We start from the raw sequence: 19,024 nt of genomic DNA, 5'->3' as shown, positions 1-19,024 counted from the left end.
ATGTTACCTGGAAGACATGTAGAAGAGTCTTGTTATCTAGAGGTAAGACTGGAAGAAGTTCAGAGAGCTGTTGCCTCCCCGACACTGAGAGGGCCCTTCCTCCACTCGATGGGATTTTTGTATCTTGCAAGTATTAGGAGTGTACAGATGTATGGTGGCGAGACCTGGGCAGTAAAGGAAGAGGATATTCCAAGGATCAAACATACAGAAATGCCAGTGATAACGTGGATGTGCAGTGCGTCCTTAAATGCACGGCCTGGGGGGGCTAGGTTTACAATGGGAAACGTAAGGTCTTGAAAAAGCCTGGAGTGTATTGGTGCTCTGATAAGGAGGGGTAGATTGAGGTGATTTGGGCATCTGGAGAGCAATACATAAAGTGAGAAGTGTTAACCTTAGGGGTAGGGTTGAAAAAGGTAGACCGAAAAAAGGCCGGGGACTAGCTCACTCAGTGTGACCTCAGAGATAAAGGAAGGAAGAGAGAGGCTGCCAGAGATCGAACATCATGGACAGCCGCCATTAGGTGACAAAGGCTGACGCATATGCTGGAGATTTTAAAGACTAAATGAAACTATATATATATATATATATATATATATCTATATATATATATATATATATATATATATATATATATATATATTGTTACGGAACAGAGAAAGATAATGTACACTTTAAGTGAGAATGCTAAAAATCACTACTGTCCCGTAAAGTTCCAGGTTCAAAACAAAAGAGTTAGGTAAAATTACAAGTTAAAGTTTAATGCACAAACTAACAACAAAACATTCAGGACTCATAAGGATAATGTAATGGCAAAAAACAGGTTAAATATATGGTTAACTGCAATAGCCTCTATTAACATGAAATTAGCAAGAGTAAATTTACCTAAGTCAGCCCTGATAAAATGAAAATACACTGGGTAATGCTCAGTTAATGCAAGATAAATTATTACAGATACAAAATAATATTAAAACTGGCTGACAAAATGAATCCTACATAAATTACAAAAAAACCTCACTAGGCCTACAAATCAACACCTTATGCTATACAGTACAAGGAAAAAATGCAATAACAATTATACTCAAATTACACAGCTGCTAGATGGTTGGAGACTTCCGGAGCACTCACAACAATAACTGTACAGGGGAGGACAGAGATGTGAACAAAATGAGGAGCAGATCTAAGTGGCAATGATGCAGAGACTGAGCTCATTATATAGGGGCCAGCAGAGCTTGATACAACTTGTAAGAAGGACGCGCAAATGAAGCCATGGGGACGAAGAGCTGACAATCCCGCTCTGAACAACAGAGAGGACGACTTACTCTACTATAACGGTAGAAGGGGGGGACTGAGGCAGAACACGCTCGTGATCAAACATGCAGCATACTGTGCGTTAAAATTACACAAAGGATGATGAAATCATAGGCTATGTAACACCTCCCCACAAAGAAAAAGAAATTTACAAAGGAAATTTCTTATTACTCTAAAACAATCTGTCTAAAGTCTAGATAAGCAATCTGCAATAACATTTTCTATCCCCTTGACATGTTGTATGTCTAATGAATACTCCTGAAGAAGTAGACTCCATCTTGTCAATCTCTGATTTTTATCTTTAAACTTACTAAGGAATTTCAGTGGGTTATGATCGGTATAAATGACTATGGGGTCAAAACCAGAACACAAATAAAATGAATAATGCTGTAAACCCAAAATCAAGGCCAAAAGCTCTTTCTCAATAGTTGAGTAGTTCTTTTGAGGTGGAGTGAACTTCTTACTGTAATAAGATACAGGATGTTCAATACCCTGATCATCCTCTTGCAGCAAAACAGCCCCAGCTCCTGTATCACTTGCATCAACAGACATCTTAAAAGGCTTAGCAAAATTTGGAGTAGCGAGCACTGGCTGACTTAATAGGATAGCTTAAGTTTGTTGAAAGAGGATTCACAGTTATCGGTCCATGCAAATTCAACTCCCTTTTTCAGTAGGTCTGTAAGTGGTGATACAAGAATTGAAAAGTTAAGAACAAATCTCCTGTAATAACCTACCATTCCCAAAAATCTTTGTAGCTCTTTCTTACTTTTAGGTCTGGGAAGATCACTTATAACCTGAACCTTAGCTCCTGGCGGTGCAACATGTCCATCACCAATTACGTACCCAAGGTACTGAACTTTAGCTTGACCAAACTCACACTTTGATAAATTAGCTACAAGATTAGCCTGAACTAAACGCTCAAGAAATTTACTGACATGGCATAGGTGATCTTTCCAGTTGTCACTGAAGATTAATACATCATCAATATAAACAACACACCCTGCCAAACCCTCTGTTACAACATTCATGAGCTTCTGAAATGTGGCTGGTGCATTCTTCATACCATATGGCATTACCGAACATGCAAAAGTCTTTCCTAGTGTTACAAAACATGAGATCTCCCTAGCACGTTCAGTCATAGGTACTTGCCAGTATCCCTTTAACAAATCAAACTTACTTATGTACCTATCCTTTCCAATCTTGTCTATGCAATCTTCCACACGAGGGAGAGGGTAAGTGTCTGTTTTGGTTATCTGATTAACACGTCTGTAGTCGATGCAAAGCCGCTGTGACCCACCTGGCTTAGGGACTAGAGTGACAGGAGAACTCCACTCATTCTGACAGGGCTCAATCATCTTGTGGTCCAACAGGTAGCCAAGCTCTTTCTGGATGAGAGGAACTTTCACTGGGTTCACACGGTAAGGAGGCAGTTTAATTGGCTTTGCGTCTCCAACATCGACATCATGCATCAACACAGTAGTTCTTCCTGGAGTGGCACGGAACACTTGCGGGTACTTCTGCAGTAATGCCGAAAACTCCTGCCTTTCCTCGGGAGGTAGATGAGAAAGCATAGTCTGGAGATCATTCGTGATATCAGGATTCTTCCCCAAACTATCACTCAGGCTCATACTGCATGGGAGAGCTTCACTTGCAGACTCGGGTGGAACAGCTACAGTGCAGACTGGGTTATTTTCGTCCCGCCTGTGATATAACTTTAGTATGTTGATGTGACAAAGTTGCTTGTTCTTTCTACGATCTGGTGTGGCGATGACATAGTTGACATCACTGAGTTTCTTCTCCACGAAATAAGGACCACTAAACTTGGCTTGAAGAGGTTGCCCATGCACCGGTAGCAGAATCAAAACCTGATCTCCTGGCTGAAAGTGGCGTAACCTGGACTTCTTATCATACCAAGTCTTCATCTTCTCCTGAGCAGCTCCTAAATTCTCTCTCGCCAGCTGTAAAGCAGTGGACAGCCGTTCTTTGAACTTCATCACATACTCCAGCAGGGTGACGTCATCTTCCTCCGACAGCCAGCATTCCTTGAGTAGCTTAAGGGGTCCTCTTACTTCATGGCAAAACAGTAGTTCAAAAGGTGAGAAACCCAGTGATTCATTTGGAGATTCTCTTGCAGCAAACACAACGAATGGAAGACCTTTATCCCAGTCTTTCTGATGTTCCAAACAGTATTTCTTGAGCATCGATTTGAGTGTTTGATGATATCTCTCCAACGCTCCTTGGGTCTGGGGATGGTAAGCTGAAGACGTGATCTGGGTGATGCTCAACTCTTTCAGAGACTGCTTGAAAACATTTGACATGAAATTACTTCCCCGGTCTGACTGTACCTCCTTGGGCAGACCAAACTTTGTGAAGAACCCTAGCATTTCCTTAACCACGTTCTTTGCTGAGATATTTCTAAGTGGAATGGCTTCAGGATAACGAGTAGCCATATCAATCAGGGTCAACACATAAGAAAATCCTGAAGAAGTCTTAGGAAGAGGGCCCACAATATCCACCAACACACGGGTGAAAGGCGCCTCAACAGGAGGAATGGGAACTCGAGGTGCAACCTTTTCGGTCTGATTACACTTCCCCACAACTTGACAGGTGTGACAAGACTTACAATACCAGGAAACATCCCTGAAGATACCTGGCCAGTAGAAGTGTTTCAAAATGCGTGCCACAGTCTACCTCACTCCAAGGGGTCCTGCCAAACTGGAATCATGAGCCACTCTAATGATATCCTGCCTACAAACACGAGGGATGACAACTTGATGTACAACCTCCCACTCACAGTCGGCTGATGCTGTTGGGGGTCTCCACTTCCTCATAAGTACTCTTGACTTTACATAATAACAAGTAGAAGCACCAGCTGACTCTTCCTCACTGCAAGCAGAGTTAGCTAGACCTTTCAACTCAGGGTCAACAACCTGCAACTCAACCAACTCTTGATGAGACAAATTATCAACACTACGGGGTACTGCCTCATCTGGTGAGTGGTCCAAATTAGCAAGAAAAGTGTCAGCCAGGATAACATCATCATCATCATTATCCTCTAAATCACCAGTAACTTTAGACTTAGCCCTAGTGACAGCACATGCAGGGAACACATAGGGACATCACAATCCTGGGACGCAGCCACTGGCTCACTAGACAACTGAGGAGCTGGACACACTTGACTTTCACCAATATCATTTCCAAGTAAGAAAGTTACACCTGACATTGGGAGTGTCTCAACCAACCCAACCATAACGGAACCATTAACAAAACCAGACTCTAAATTCACTCTGCACAGAGGGACAGAGAAGTAATTATTCCCTACACCTTGTAAGATTACAGTTTCATCAGAGGAATTAACATTAGAGCCTAGAACACTGGTCAGCATAAGGGATTGGCAAGCACCTGTATCACGATATATTTTAACTGATTTCCTGTCATTACTGTCCAGAGGACTGACAAAACCATCAGACAGGAAATTAGCACATGAACTCTTGAGAGTGTCACCCACGTTACTGCTCAAAAGAGGAGCTTCATCATGAGAATTTAAGTTACCCCTCAAAGCAGGTTCAGTTAACTCAGTTAAAGAATTCTGGGAACTCTCAAGAGTGGACACTAGACCAATTGACTGAATATTTAAAGACTCCTTTTTGTTCACATCACGCTGTCTCCTGAAACATTTTTCCGTAGTATGACCAAGCTTACTACAATAAGTACATTTACTTTTCTGAAATCTAGAGGTGAAGCTGGTATTTACTTCCTGAGAAACATCATCTTTATTCTCTTTCCTGTTACCTGTACTCTGAGTAGAGGCAACGTACTTACTCTCAGCTTTCCCTTTTTCTCTAGAATATCTCTTGTGAGTGAGAACATATTCATCAGCTAAAACTGCAGCATCAGACAAAATATCTATTCTTCTCTCATCAAGATATAGGCTTACATCTTTACTAATACACCTTTTGAAGTCCTCCAGCAAAATCATCTGCTTAAATTTACCAAAATCAGAATCCACATTCTTAGAATTTAACCACTGCTCTAACAGATCTTCTTTGATTTTTGCATACTCAACATGGGATTGCTTATCTTGCTTGTAAGTTGTCCTAAATTTTACTCTATAAGCTTCAGGAACAAGCTCATAGGCCTTAAGAATCAAGCTCTTAACTACATAATAATTATCAGATTGATCCTGAGGCAAAGATGCATAAGTTACTTGAGCTTTACCGGTGAGAACAGCTTGAAGGAGCACTGGCCAATACTTTTTTGGCCAATTAAAACCTGTAGCTACCCTCTCAAACAACTGAAAATACTTTGTTAAATCAGATTCATTAAAAGGAGGGACAAGTTTAACATTTTTAGCCACATCAAAATCATCAGAGCTAGATGATCCAGTTCCACCTTGTTTCATGCGATACTCATGGTCTGCCTGAATCCTGGCAAGTTCAACTTGTCCCTGAGCCTGTATCTGTGTCTCCTTAACGCGAGCCTCCTGCAGGGCTAGCTGTAACTTAGCTAATTCAATCTGCGTTTGCTCATTTGAAGGAGTTACATTAAACAAGCTTTCATTAATCATGTCAACAATTTCATCTTTAGAATGATGAGAGCGAACAGCAATTCCCAATTGTTGAGCAACAAGCTTAAGTTCATTCTTTGTTCTGTTTTCTACATCACACACTGTTTGCACATTTGACAAAAAATCTTTGGTTTCATCAAGTGTAGTAATAGTAGACATCATGAATAAGTAACAGTCACAAAATATCAAGCAATATCCTTATGATAATATCCTGAATATCATGATATGAGGTCGCCAAATTTATGTTACGGAACAGAGAAAGATAATGTACACTTTAAGTGAGAATGCTAAAAATCACTACTGTCCCGTAAAGTTCCAGGTTCAAAACAAAAGAGTTAGGTAAAATTACAAGTTAAAGTTTAATGCACAAACTAACAACAAAACATTCAGGACTCATAAGGATAATGTAATGGCAAAAAACAGGTTAAATATATGGTTAACTGCAATAGCCTCTATTAACATGAAATTAGCAAGAGTAAATTTACCTAAGTCAGCCCTGATAAAATGAAAATACACTGGGTAATGCTCAGTTAATGCAAGATAAATTATTACAGATACAAAATAATATTAAAACTGGCTGACAAAATGAATCCTACACAAATTACAAAAAACCTCACTAGGCCTACAAATCAACACCTTATGCTATACAGTACAAGGAAAAAATGCAATAACAGTTATACTCAAATTACACAGCTGCTAGATGGTTGGAGACTTCCGGAGCACTCACAACAACAACTGTACAGGGGAGGACAGAGATGTGAACAAAATGAGGAGCAGATCTAAGTGGCAATGATGCAGAGACTGAGCTCATTATATAGGGGCCAGCAGAGCTTGATACAACTTGTAAGAAGGACGCGCAAATGAAGCCATGGGGACGAAGAGCTGACAATCCCGCTCTGAACAACAGAAAGGACGACTTACTCTACTATAACGGTAGAAGGGGGGGACTGAGGCAGAACACGCTCGTGATCAAACATGCAGCATACTGTGCGTTAAAATTACACAAAGGATGATGAAATCATAGGCTATGTAACACCTCCCCACAAAGAAAAAGAAATTTACAAAGGAAATTTCTTATTACTCTAAAACAATCTGTCTAAAGTCTAGATAACCCCTACACCGCGGGCTTGTTTACCAATTACTTGCGTGTGCCGCGGGGTTATTTGGGCTCCGACAGACTCTCAAAAAATATTTGCCAAAAATCAGTTATTAGTCCTAGAATAATAAAATTACATATGCTTATGGCACATACCTTCAGCTTTCTCCTGGAATGATTGTTGAGCCTTCGTCGGTTACCGTAGGACTTGTGGAGACCTCTGAAGTAGGGTAACGAAGTCTCCACTTTACACTTCCCAACAACCCGTAATATGATTACCACAGCCAGATACAAACACTATAAACACTATTCTACAATTTTCAAGTAGTTTGGGATCCATACTCAAAAAAAAAACACTGTGAAAGCAATGGAAATTACGAGCGCGTCTGATCTTCGCACTGGCACTAGTTCGCTCATGGTAGTCTGTCATTTATTATTCATAAAACCCCTCACACTTTATATTTCTATTACTATATAACACTTATATATATCTACAGTCTTTATCCATAAGTTTCCTTCAGTAGTATTAGTTTATTGTCACTGTAGGGATTCAATTTCTTTCAGTAAAATACGTAGCATTCACTTTCTCGTCCTGTATACTGGCATTGAGAGTGAATGTCACTTTCATCTTCACTCTCATAACTCATAGCATTCAGACATGCTAGAGTGAAACTTTCACTTTCATTACTCCTAGGGTATATACTCGTATTCTTATAATACTACTCATTTACATTTCTATTTACGTTCTCTATTTTATTTACGTTATTTACATTTCTATTTTATTTACAGTGTTATGCACTGTCACTTGAAATAACTTATAAAACTATTTTCCATTGTTCACGTATATTTACATTCATTACTTTCACTTGCTGTTTACACATTATTTACACATTATTTACAATTCCACTTGCACTGTTTTACACAATAGAAAGATCGTAGTCACTCTTTTATCAATTGTCAGCCCTTTACCTCTTTCCACACGAGGTTTAGTAGGGGGTAAAGGTCACAGAGCCATTTGCATGGGGGTGAAAAAAGGCCTTGAAGTCAGCAAGATGAAACATACGTCCTCTCACTTCGGAAGATGAGACTACACTGATAACGCAGTTGCCAGGCCAGCTAGCCTAGAGGCCTGCTTTAGGGGTTATTCAGAGTTACCAATATTACTTCTTGAAACAGCTAAGTCTAGCACTGATATGATTGGCAGGAAATCTAGACAATACATTATAAATTTGGTAGTTCCAGGTGAATGTAAATATCATTTAGGGTTCTCCCTTCCCTCCTTACAGGTATATTTATTACGAAAATAGATTAGAGGCCTACTTAGGAGATATATAATCAGAGCTACCAATGTTAAATCTTGAAACAGCTTTGTGTAGCACTGATATGATTGGCAGGAAATCTAGACAATACATTATAAATTAGGTAGTTCCAGGTGAATGTAAATATCACTTAGGCTTCTCCCTTCTCTCCTTACATGTATATTTATTACGAAAATAGATTATACGGCATATTTCAAGGGGAAAAAAACAGCGAAAATTAGCGAACGAGTGCACGTGAGGTGTTGTCAGGTGATAATTAGCCAATTCCAGGTGTATGGCACTCTCACTTACCTGATTTCTTTCTTGTATATATTATTTGGTATAAGAATACGACATAGGGCTTATTTCAATGGATGAAATCAGTGAAAAATTCCAGGGAAGATTTACTTAGCGTAGCATGGCCGGGCAGGCGAGAGGATAAGGTAATGGAGGGGGGTAGGGAGGGGAGTCAAGAACGGGGAGAAATGGCTAAATTGTCAACAATGGATGGGAGTACAGATGAGATTAGGAGTGCTGACTAGTGTTGGACATTGTCAGTACTGATAGATGATACAAGCCCCCACTTGAAAGCCCGGGTGAATTCAAAATAACACAGAATCACAAAAGCGACGCCCCGCGGTATGATCCCTTGCTCCCAAGCGTCACGAAAGTGACGCCCCGTGGTTAAGGGGATAAGCAATCTGCAATAACATTTTCTTTCCCCTTGACATGTTGTATGTCTAATGAATACTCCTGAAGAAGTAGACTCCATCTTGTCAATCTCTGATTTTTATCTTTAAACTTACTAAGGAATTTCAGTGGGTTATGATCGGTATAAATGACTATGGGGTCAAAACCAGAACACAAATAAAATGAAAAATGCTGTAAACCCAAAATCAAGGCCAAAAGCTCTTTCTCAATAGTTGAGTAGTTCTTTTGAGGTGGAGTGAACTTCTTACTGTAATAAGATACAGGATGTTCAATACCCTGATCATCCTCTTGCAGCAAAACAGCCCCAGCTCCTGTATCACTTGCATCAACAGACATCTTAAAAGGCTTAGCAAAATTTGGAGTAGCGAGCACTGGCTGACTTAATAGGATAGCTTAAGTTTGTTGAAAGAGGATTCACAGTTATCGGTCCATGCAAATTCAACTCCCTTTTTCAGTAGGTCTGTAAGTGGTGATACAAGAATTGAAAAGTTAAGAACAAATCTCCTGTAATAACCTACCATTCCCAAAAATCTTTGTAGCTCTTTCTTACTTTTAGGTCTGGGAAGATCACTTATAACCTGAACCTTAGCTCCTGGCGGTGCAACATGTCCATCACCAATTACGTACCCAAGGTACTGAACTTTAGCTTGACCAAACTCACACTTTGATAAATTAGCTACAAGATTAGCCTGAACTAAACGCTCAAGAAATTTACTGACATGGCATAGGTGATCTTTCCAGTTGTCACTGAAGATTAATACATCATCAATATAAACAACACACCCTGCCAAACCCTCTGTTACAACATTCATGAGCTTCTGAAATGTGGCTGGTGCATTCTTCATACCATATGGCATTACCGAACATGCAAAAGTCTTTCCTAGTGTTACAAAACATGAGATCTCCCTAGCACGTTCAGTCATAGGTACTTGCCAGTATCCCTTTAACAAATCAAACTTACTTATGTACCTATCCTTTCCAATCTTGTCTATGCAATCTTCCACACGAGGGAGAGGGTAAGTGTCTGTTTTGGTTATCTGATTAACACGTCTGTAGTCGATGCAAAGCCGCTGTGACCCACCTGGCTTAGGGACTAGAGTGACAGGAGAACTCCACTCATTCTGACAGGGCTCAATCATCTTGTGGTCCAACAGGTAGCCAAGCTCTTTCTGGATGAGAGGAACTTTCACTGGGTTCACACGGTAAGGAGGCAGTTTAATTGGCTTTGCGTCTCCAACATCGACATCATGCATCAACACAGTAGTTCTTCCTGGAGTGGCACGGAACACTTGCGGGTACTTCTGCAGTAATGCCGAAAACTCCTGCCTTTCCTCGGGAGGTAGATGAGAAAGCATAGTCTGGAGATCATTCGTGATATCAGGATTCTTCCCCAAACTATCACTCAGGCTCATACTGCATGGGAGAGCTTCACTTGCAGACTCGGGTGGAACAGCTACAGTGCAGACTGGGTTATTTTCGTCCCGCCTGTGATATAACTTTAGCATGTTGATGTGACAAAGTTGCTTGTTCTTTCTACGATCTGGTGTGGCGATGACATAGTTGACATCACTGAGTTTCTTCTCCACGAAATAAGGACCACTAAACTTGGCTTGAAGAGGTTGCCCATGCACCGGTAGCAGAATCAAAACCTGATCTCCTGGCTGAAAGTGGCGTAACCTGGACTTCTTATCATACCAAGTCTTCATCTTCTCCTGAGCAGCTCCTAAATTCTCTCTCGCCAGCTGTAAAGCAGTGGACAGCCGTTCTTTGAACTTCATCACATACTCCAGCAGGGTGACGTCATCTTCCTCCGACAGCCAGCATTCCTTGAGTAGCTTAAGGGGTCCTCTTACTTCATGGCAAAACAGTAGTTCAAAAGGTGAGAAACCCAGTGATTCATTTGGAGATTCTCTTGCAGCAAACACAACGAATGGAAGACCTTTATCCCAGTCTTTCTGATGTTCCAAACAGTATTTCTTGAGCATCGATTTGAGTGTTTGATGATATCTCTCCAACGCTCCTTGGGTCTGGGGATGGTAAGCTGAAGACGTGATCTGGGTGATGCTCAACTCTTTCAGAGACTGCTTGAAAACATTTGACATGAAATTACTTCCCGGTCTGACTGTACCTCCTTGGGCAGACCAAACTTTGTGAAGAACCCTAGCATTTCCTTAACCACGTTCTTTGCTGAGATATTTCTAAGTGGAATGGCTTCAGGATAACGAGTAGCCATATCAATCAGGGTCAACACATAAGAAAATCCTGAAGAAGTCTTAGGAAGAGGGCCCACAATATCCACCAACACACGGGTGAAAGGCGCCTCAACAGGAGGAATGGGAACTCGAGGTGCAACCTTTTCGGTCTGATTACACTTCCCCACAACTTGACAGGTTTGACAAGACTTACAATACCAGGAAACATCCCTGAAGATACCTGGCCAGTAGAAGTGTTTCAAAATGCGTGCCACAGTCTACCTCACTCCAAGGGGTCCTGCCAAACTGGAATCATGAGCCACTCTAATGATATCCTGCCTACAAACACGAGGGATGACAACTTGATGTACAACCTCCCACTCACAGTCGGCTGATGCTGTTGGGGGTCTCCACTTCCTCATAAGTACTCTTGACTTTACATAATAACAAGTAGAAGCACCAGCTGACTCTTCCTCACTGCAAGCAGAGTTAGCTAGACCTTTCAACTCAGGATCAGCAACCTGCAACTCAACCAACTCTTGATGAGACAAATTATCAACACTACGGGGTACTGCCTCATCTGGTGAGTGGTCCAAATTAGCAAGAAAAGTGTCAGCCAGGATAACATCATCATCATCATTATCCTCTAAATCACCAGTAACTTTAGACTTAGCCCTAGTGACAGCACATACAGGGAACACATAGGGACATCACAATCCTGGGACGCAGCCACTGGCTCACTAGACAACTGAGGAGCTGGACACACTTGACTTCCACCAATATCATTTCCAAGTAAGAAAGTTACACCTGACATTGGGAGTGTCTCAACCAACCCAACCATAACGGCACCATTAACAAAACCAGACTCTAAATTCACTCTGCACAGAGGGACAGAGAAGTAATTATTCCCTACACCTTGTAAGATTACAGTTTCATCAGAGGAATTAACATTAGAGCCTAGAACACTGGTCAGCATAAGGGATTGGCAAGCACCTGTATCACGATATATTTTAACTGATTTCCTGTCATTACTGTCCAGAGGACTGACAAAACCATCAGACAGGAAATTAGCACATGAACTCTTGAGAGTGTCACCCACGTTACTGCTCAAAAGAGGAGCTTCATCATGAGAATTTAAGTTACCCCTCAAAGCAGGTTCAGTTAACTCAGTTAAAGAATTCTGGGAACTCTCAAGAGTGGACACTAGACCAGTTGACTGAATATTTAAAGACTCCTTTTTGTTCACATCACGCTGTCTCCTGAAACATTTCTCCGTAGTATGACCAAGCTTACTACAATAAGTACATTTACTTTTCTGAAATCTAGAGGTGAAGCTGGTATTTACTTCCTGAGAAACATCATCTTTATTCTCTTTCCTGTTACCTGTACTCTGAGTAGAGGCAACGTACTTACTCTCAGCTTTCCCTTTTTCTCTAGAATATCTCTTGTGAGTGAGAACATATTCATCAGCTAAAACTGCAGCATCAGACAAAATATCTATTCTTCTCTCATCAAGATATAGGCTTACATCTTTACTAATACACCTTTTGAAGTCCTCCAGCAAAATCATCTGCTTAAATTTACCAAAATCAGAATCCACATTCTTAGAATTTAACCACTGCTCTAACAGATCTTCTTTGATTTTTGCATACTCAACATGGGATTGCTTATCTTGCTTGTAAGTTGTCCTAAATTTTACTCTATAAGCTTCAGGAACAAGCTCATAGGCCTTAAGAATCAAGCTCTTAACTACATAATAATTATCAGATTGATCCTGAGGCAAAGATGCATAAGTTACTTGAGCTTTACCGGTGAGAACAGCTTGAAGGAGCACTGGCCAATACTTTTTTAGCCAATTAAAACCTGTAGCTACCCTCTCAAACAACTGAAAATACTTTGTTAAATCAGATTCATTAAAAGGAGGGACAAGTTTAACATTTTTAGCCACATTAAAATCATCAGAGCTAGATGATCCAGTTCCACCTTGTTTCATGCGATACTCATGGTCTGCCTGAATCCTGGCAAGTTCAACTTGTCCCTGAGCCTGTATCTGTGTCTCCTTAACGCAAGCCTCCTGCAGGGTTAGCTGTAACTTAGCTAATTCAATCTGCGTTTGCTCATTTGAAGGAGTTACATTAAACAAGCTTTCATTAATCATGTCAACAATTTCATCTTTAGAATGATGAGAGCGAACAGCAATTCCCAATTGTTGAGCAACAAGCTTAAGTTCATTCTTTGTTCTGTTTTCTACATCACACACTGTTTGCACATTTGACAAAAAATCTTTGGCTTCATCAAGTGTAGTAATAGTAGACATCATGAATAAGTAACAGTCACAAAATATCAAGCAATATCCTTATGATAATATCCTGAATATCCTGATATGAGGTCGCCAAAATTATGTTACGGAACAGAGAAAGATAATGTACACTTTAAGTGAGAATGCTAAAAATCACTACTGTCCCGTAAAGTTCCAGGTTCAAAACAAAAGAGTTAGGTAAAATTACAAGTTAAAGTTTAATGCACAAACTAACAACAAAACATTCAGGACTTATAAGGATAATGTAATGGAAAAAAAACAGGTTAAATATATGGTTAACTGCAATAGCCTCTATTAACATGAAATTAGCAAGAGTAAATTTACCTAAATCAGCCCTGATAAAATGAAAATACACTGGGTAATGCTCAGTTAATGCAAGATAAATTATTACAGATACAAAATAATATTAAAACTGGCTGACAAAATGAATCCTACATAAATTACAAAAAAACCTCACTAGGCCTACAAATCAACACCTTATGCTATACAGTACAAGGAAAAAATGCAATAACAGTTATACTCAAATTACACAGCTGCTAGATGGTTGGAGACTTCCGGAGCACTCACAACAACAACTGTACAGGGGAGGACAGAGATGTGAACAAAATGAGGAGCAGATCTAAGTGGCAATGATGCAGAGACTGAGCTCATTATATAGGGGCCAGCAGAGCTTGATACAACTTGTAAGAAGGACGCGCAAATGAAGCCATGGGGACGAAGAGCTGACAATCCCGCTCTGAACAACAGAAAGGACGACTTACTCTACTATAACGGTAGAAGGGGGGGACTGAGGCAGAACACGCTCGTGATCAAACATGCAGCATACTGTGCGTTAAAATTACACAAAGGATGATGAAATCATAGGCTATGTAACAATATATATATATATATATATATATATATATATATATATATATATATATATATAGACATATATATGTATATATATATATATACAGTAGATAGATAGATAGATAGATAGATATCTACCTATCTATCTATCTATCTATCTATATATATATACATATATATATATATATATATATATATATAGATAGATAGATAGATATCTACCTATCTATATATATATAGATATATATATATATATATATATATATATATATATATATATATATATATATATATATATCATTTTTTCCTGTGGCACCCCACGGAATGCATAGGGTCTCAATGAACTCTCTCCACCAATATTTGTCTCTTGCCATCTCCTTCAGGTCCCACCAACACTCCTCTCCTGCTTCTTTTTTCATTGTCCTCAACCAAGTTTCCCTCGGCCTACCTCTACCTCTTCTTCCTCTTGCAATCCACTTTGGCACATCCTGTATTAAACAACCTTCTTTTCTGTATATGTGCCCCAGCCACTTCCAGCGAGACAGTCTCACATATTCATTAACTGGTTCCACTCTCGTAATATCCCTTACTCTTTCATTTGTAACTCTGTCTTGCCACTTTACCCCAAGAATCCTTCTCAGTATTTTATTCTCAAATCCTAATACTTTCTGATCTGTTGCAATTGTACTGTACCATGACTCATGCCCGTAAATTAAAATGGGTCTAACCATGGACTTGTAAATTTTCACTATAGTATGTACCGAAAGCATATTATTATTCCAAACAGATTTCAACATTCCAACAGCTCGCCAAGCCTGTCTAATCCTCTCCTCAATTTCATTGTTTAATGATCCATTAGATGATACAATCGTTTCCAGATATTTAAAGTTTTCTACATTCTTCACCACATTATTCCCAATTACACAATCGATTTGATTCTCCACGTTCATATTAATAATTTCAGTCTTTCCACAATTTATTACCAATCCCACTTTTTCTCCTTCCTCCACCAGACAATCGAGCACCCTCTGCATCTCGTAAATACTTCCGCAAATCAGTACAATATCATCAGCATAGTCCAAATCCATCAGCTTCTTATTTTTTTTCCTGTTAATTTCTGCACCTGTTCTCCTTACAACCTTTTTCATAACATAATCCATAACCAAAACAAACAACAATGGCGAAAGAACTCCTCCTTGAATCACTCCTGACCTAACTTGAAATGGATCACTCAAAGAACCACCCACCATTACCTTACAAAAAGTACCTTCATGCAGGCTTCTAATAATATTTACAAACTTTTCTGGTATACCATGGAATCTTATAATTTTCAACATAGCTCCACGTGAAACACTATCAAACGCCTTTTCAAAATCCACAAAACACATGTTACGTGGCATTTTCATCTCATTAGCTTGTTGCATTAGATGCCTTACAATAAAAATCTGATCCTTACAACCTCGACCCTTTCTAAATCCCGCTTGTTCTTCTCTTAAAATTTTATCAATTACTGGCTCTGTTCTGTTCAACAAGATTTTGGAAAAGACTTTTGCAACTACAGGTGTCAAAGTTATCCCCCTCCAGTTGCTACACACACTTAAATCTCCCTTTTTTGGTATTATTATAATCACTCCATTTTTCCACTCTTCTGGAATTCCACCATTATCCCAAGCCACATTAAAAAGTTTCAAAAGTGCATTCATCAACTCGTCATTTTCCACCTTAAGCATTTCAGGGAATATTCCATCCTCACCCGGAGCCTTAAAATTCTTTAACTCCTTTATAGATTTTGCTACCTCTTCCAAAGTTATATCCCCTGTTTCTATCTGTAAATCTCTCTCGGCTGGCAAAATGTCCTCTTCAGCTGGGATTGGTCTATTTAGAACAGATTCAAAGTGCTCTTTCCATCTTCCTTTTATATCCAAATCTTTAGTCATCAAATTACCGTTTCTAACCCGTACAGGTATTTCCTTCCTTCTCTTTTCAGTCCCAGTTAACTCCTTTATGGCCTGATACGCTGCTCTTGTGCTCTGACCGTCATTTTTACTTAATTTAATTTCTGTCTCTGTCGCCTTTTCATCATATAGTCTCCTCTTATCACGTCTAACGAGTCTTTTTACTTCAGAATGTAAACTCCAGTACTTTGCTCTAAGTACTTCAACTACCTGGCCATCAACATGTTGTTCTTCACTTCTTAACTTAGCCTCTTTCCTTTTCTGAATTATATTCCATGTTTCATCTGACATCCACTTTTTCCTTCTCGCTTTATATATATATATATATATATATATATATATATATATATATATATATATATATATATATATATATATATATATATATATATATTACCGCAAAGAAATATATGCTTGGATATTGTGTGTGTGTGTGTGTGTGTCGGGGGGAAGGGAGGCCTATATCATGATGTCGGAGGGGGGTTGACCAGAGCTGGATGTAACACTCTGGAGAACGGTGGGATGATTCTACCTGTATCTGGGTTTACAAAAATGAATTCTTGATAACTCATTGTCAAACCCTCCACAGTGTATCACCAGTTCCCTCTTTTCATCAAAATGATTCCATGAAAATATTTATATAAGATACTTAGTACTTTTATTTTGCTGTCACAGTTTTTTTTTTTTTTTATAAATAGTCATTGGTTTGCGAAAGTACGGGGACATACACTCGCCACGCCTCTCCCTACCCAGAATCCGTGCCTTGTTTGTGTGTGTGTGTGTGTGTGTGTGTGTGCACGCGTTCGTGGGTGCCTGCGTGCGTGCGTGCGTGCGCGCATGTGTGCATAAGTGTGTGTGTGTGTGTGTGTGTGTGTGTGTGTGTGTGTGTGTGTGTGTGTGTGTGTGTGTGTGTGTGTGTGTGTGTGCGCGCGCACATGTATGTCTGCATGTATGTGTGCGTGCTTGCATAAACGCGCACTCAAGGGGAAAACTACTGGGCCCATTGCCAAAATATGTAGGACATTAAGCAAACTGAACTAGGAAAAGAATATGCCCTCCGTCCTTTTGAGCTTAAGTCTTCTGAAGTTCATATGTGTCCTGCTACGGTAACCCATGAACTTGTATGTGACAGAGATGCGATCATGAAAAGGAGTAATCGCTCACTATCACTTTCCCTCAACAATGTATATGAAGCAGAGATATGGCCAGATTAGCATGTGCTTAGCACTGACACGTCCCTTCATCCATGCTTATGTGGTTGAGGCATGGCCAGGCTAGCGTTCGCTTTAACACTGATTCATCTCCTAGACCCATGCATATGTAGTAGAGACGTGACCACGCTAGCGTTCGCATTGGCACTGACACATCTCAACCCATGCATATGTGGTAGAGACGCGGCCTGGCTTGCGTTCTCTTTAACACTGATGCATCTCCTCAACCCACTCGTATGTAGTAGAGACATGGCCAGGCAAGCGTTCGCTTTAACACTGATCCATGTCCTAAACCCATGCATATGTGGTAGAGACGTGGCCAGGCTAGCGTTCGCTTTGGCACTGACACACCTCCTCAACCCATGCATATACGGTAGAGATGTGGCCAAGCTAGCGTTCGCATTGGCACTGACACATGTCAGCTCACATATAATGTGGTAGAAACATGCCCAGGCTTGCGTTCGCTCCGGCAGTGACACATCCCCTTCACCCACGCTTATGTTGAGAAGTGGACAAACTAGCGTTTACTCTGGCACTGACACATCCCTTCACTCACAGTTATGTGGTAAGCTACAGAGGAGAAATTATTGATATGGATACTAAGCCGGGTATACAAACTCAGCTCTTGAGCTTCAACCTTTGAAATCACAGTCCACGACGGAGATTGCAACTTCCGAATTCAGTCCGAATATCGGACATTAAAATTACAGTATATCCTGAAGAACAGGCATAATTTACGAAATTCAGGGATTGAGATGATAAAGGGAGAATTTGCATTAGAATGCAACTCGGACAGTAATACGTAACTTAACTACTGCAAAAATTCTTCTTGTACTGCATGATCATTATGGCGCAAACAGTGTAATGCAAAAATTTCATGTAAGATATTAAGAGGAAGCAATACCTAAGACTTATGGTACAAAAACGTAACACTGATGCAGTTACACATTTCAGTGCCATATTATTTTTCTGGAGAAACAAAATACCTAACTCTAAACGGAGAAAAAAAAAATCAATAAACGAATGATAATGAATAAATTCATAGTCAATGAAAATGTCACGAGACGCGTAATGCAGCATTTATACAGAAGTGATCTGAAACGCTTAGCCTAATAGAAGTACAACAATCATCTTTATTTTAGTAGTAAATTGCTGTTTTTGTTATAACAATATCATTCCCACGGCAAAATATTTTATCCAGTAATACGTCACAAATCGGATGTAGATTAGGCATCACAGAATATATGTCTTCTGAAGAGGTCATCGAGATCACAGTTGTTTTACAAACCTCGTCAGAACAATAAAACCATAATTTTGTCAAAGAGGCGTCTCTATTTCATCATGGTGTTGTAGCATCATCATCATCATCATCATCCGGACCTCTTTTCCCACCCAAGGGAAGGTTGAGGAGTAGCAATGTCCACACAGCACTAACTTACCCAATCCAAATAGGCCACACTTCCATTCACTCATCATTCAAGCACCCGGAATCCTGGCTCTACCGGATACGCCAA

Source organism: Coenobita brevimanus, chromosome 18 (genome assembly GCF_032717465.1).
Source record: "Coenobita brevimanus isolate Jiangsu-jjx chromosome 18, ASM3271746v2, whole genome shotgun sequence".
NCBI lineage: Eukaryota > Metazoa > Arthropoda > Malacostraca > Decapoda > Coenobitidae > Coenobita > Coenobita brevimanus.
This window is presented reverse-complemented; position numbering follows the sequence as displayed.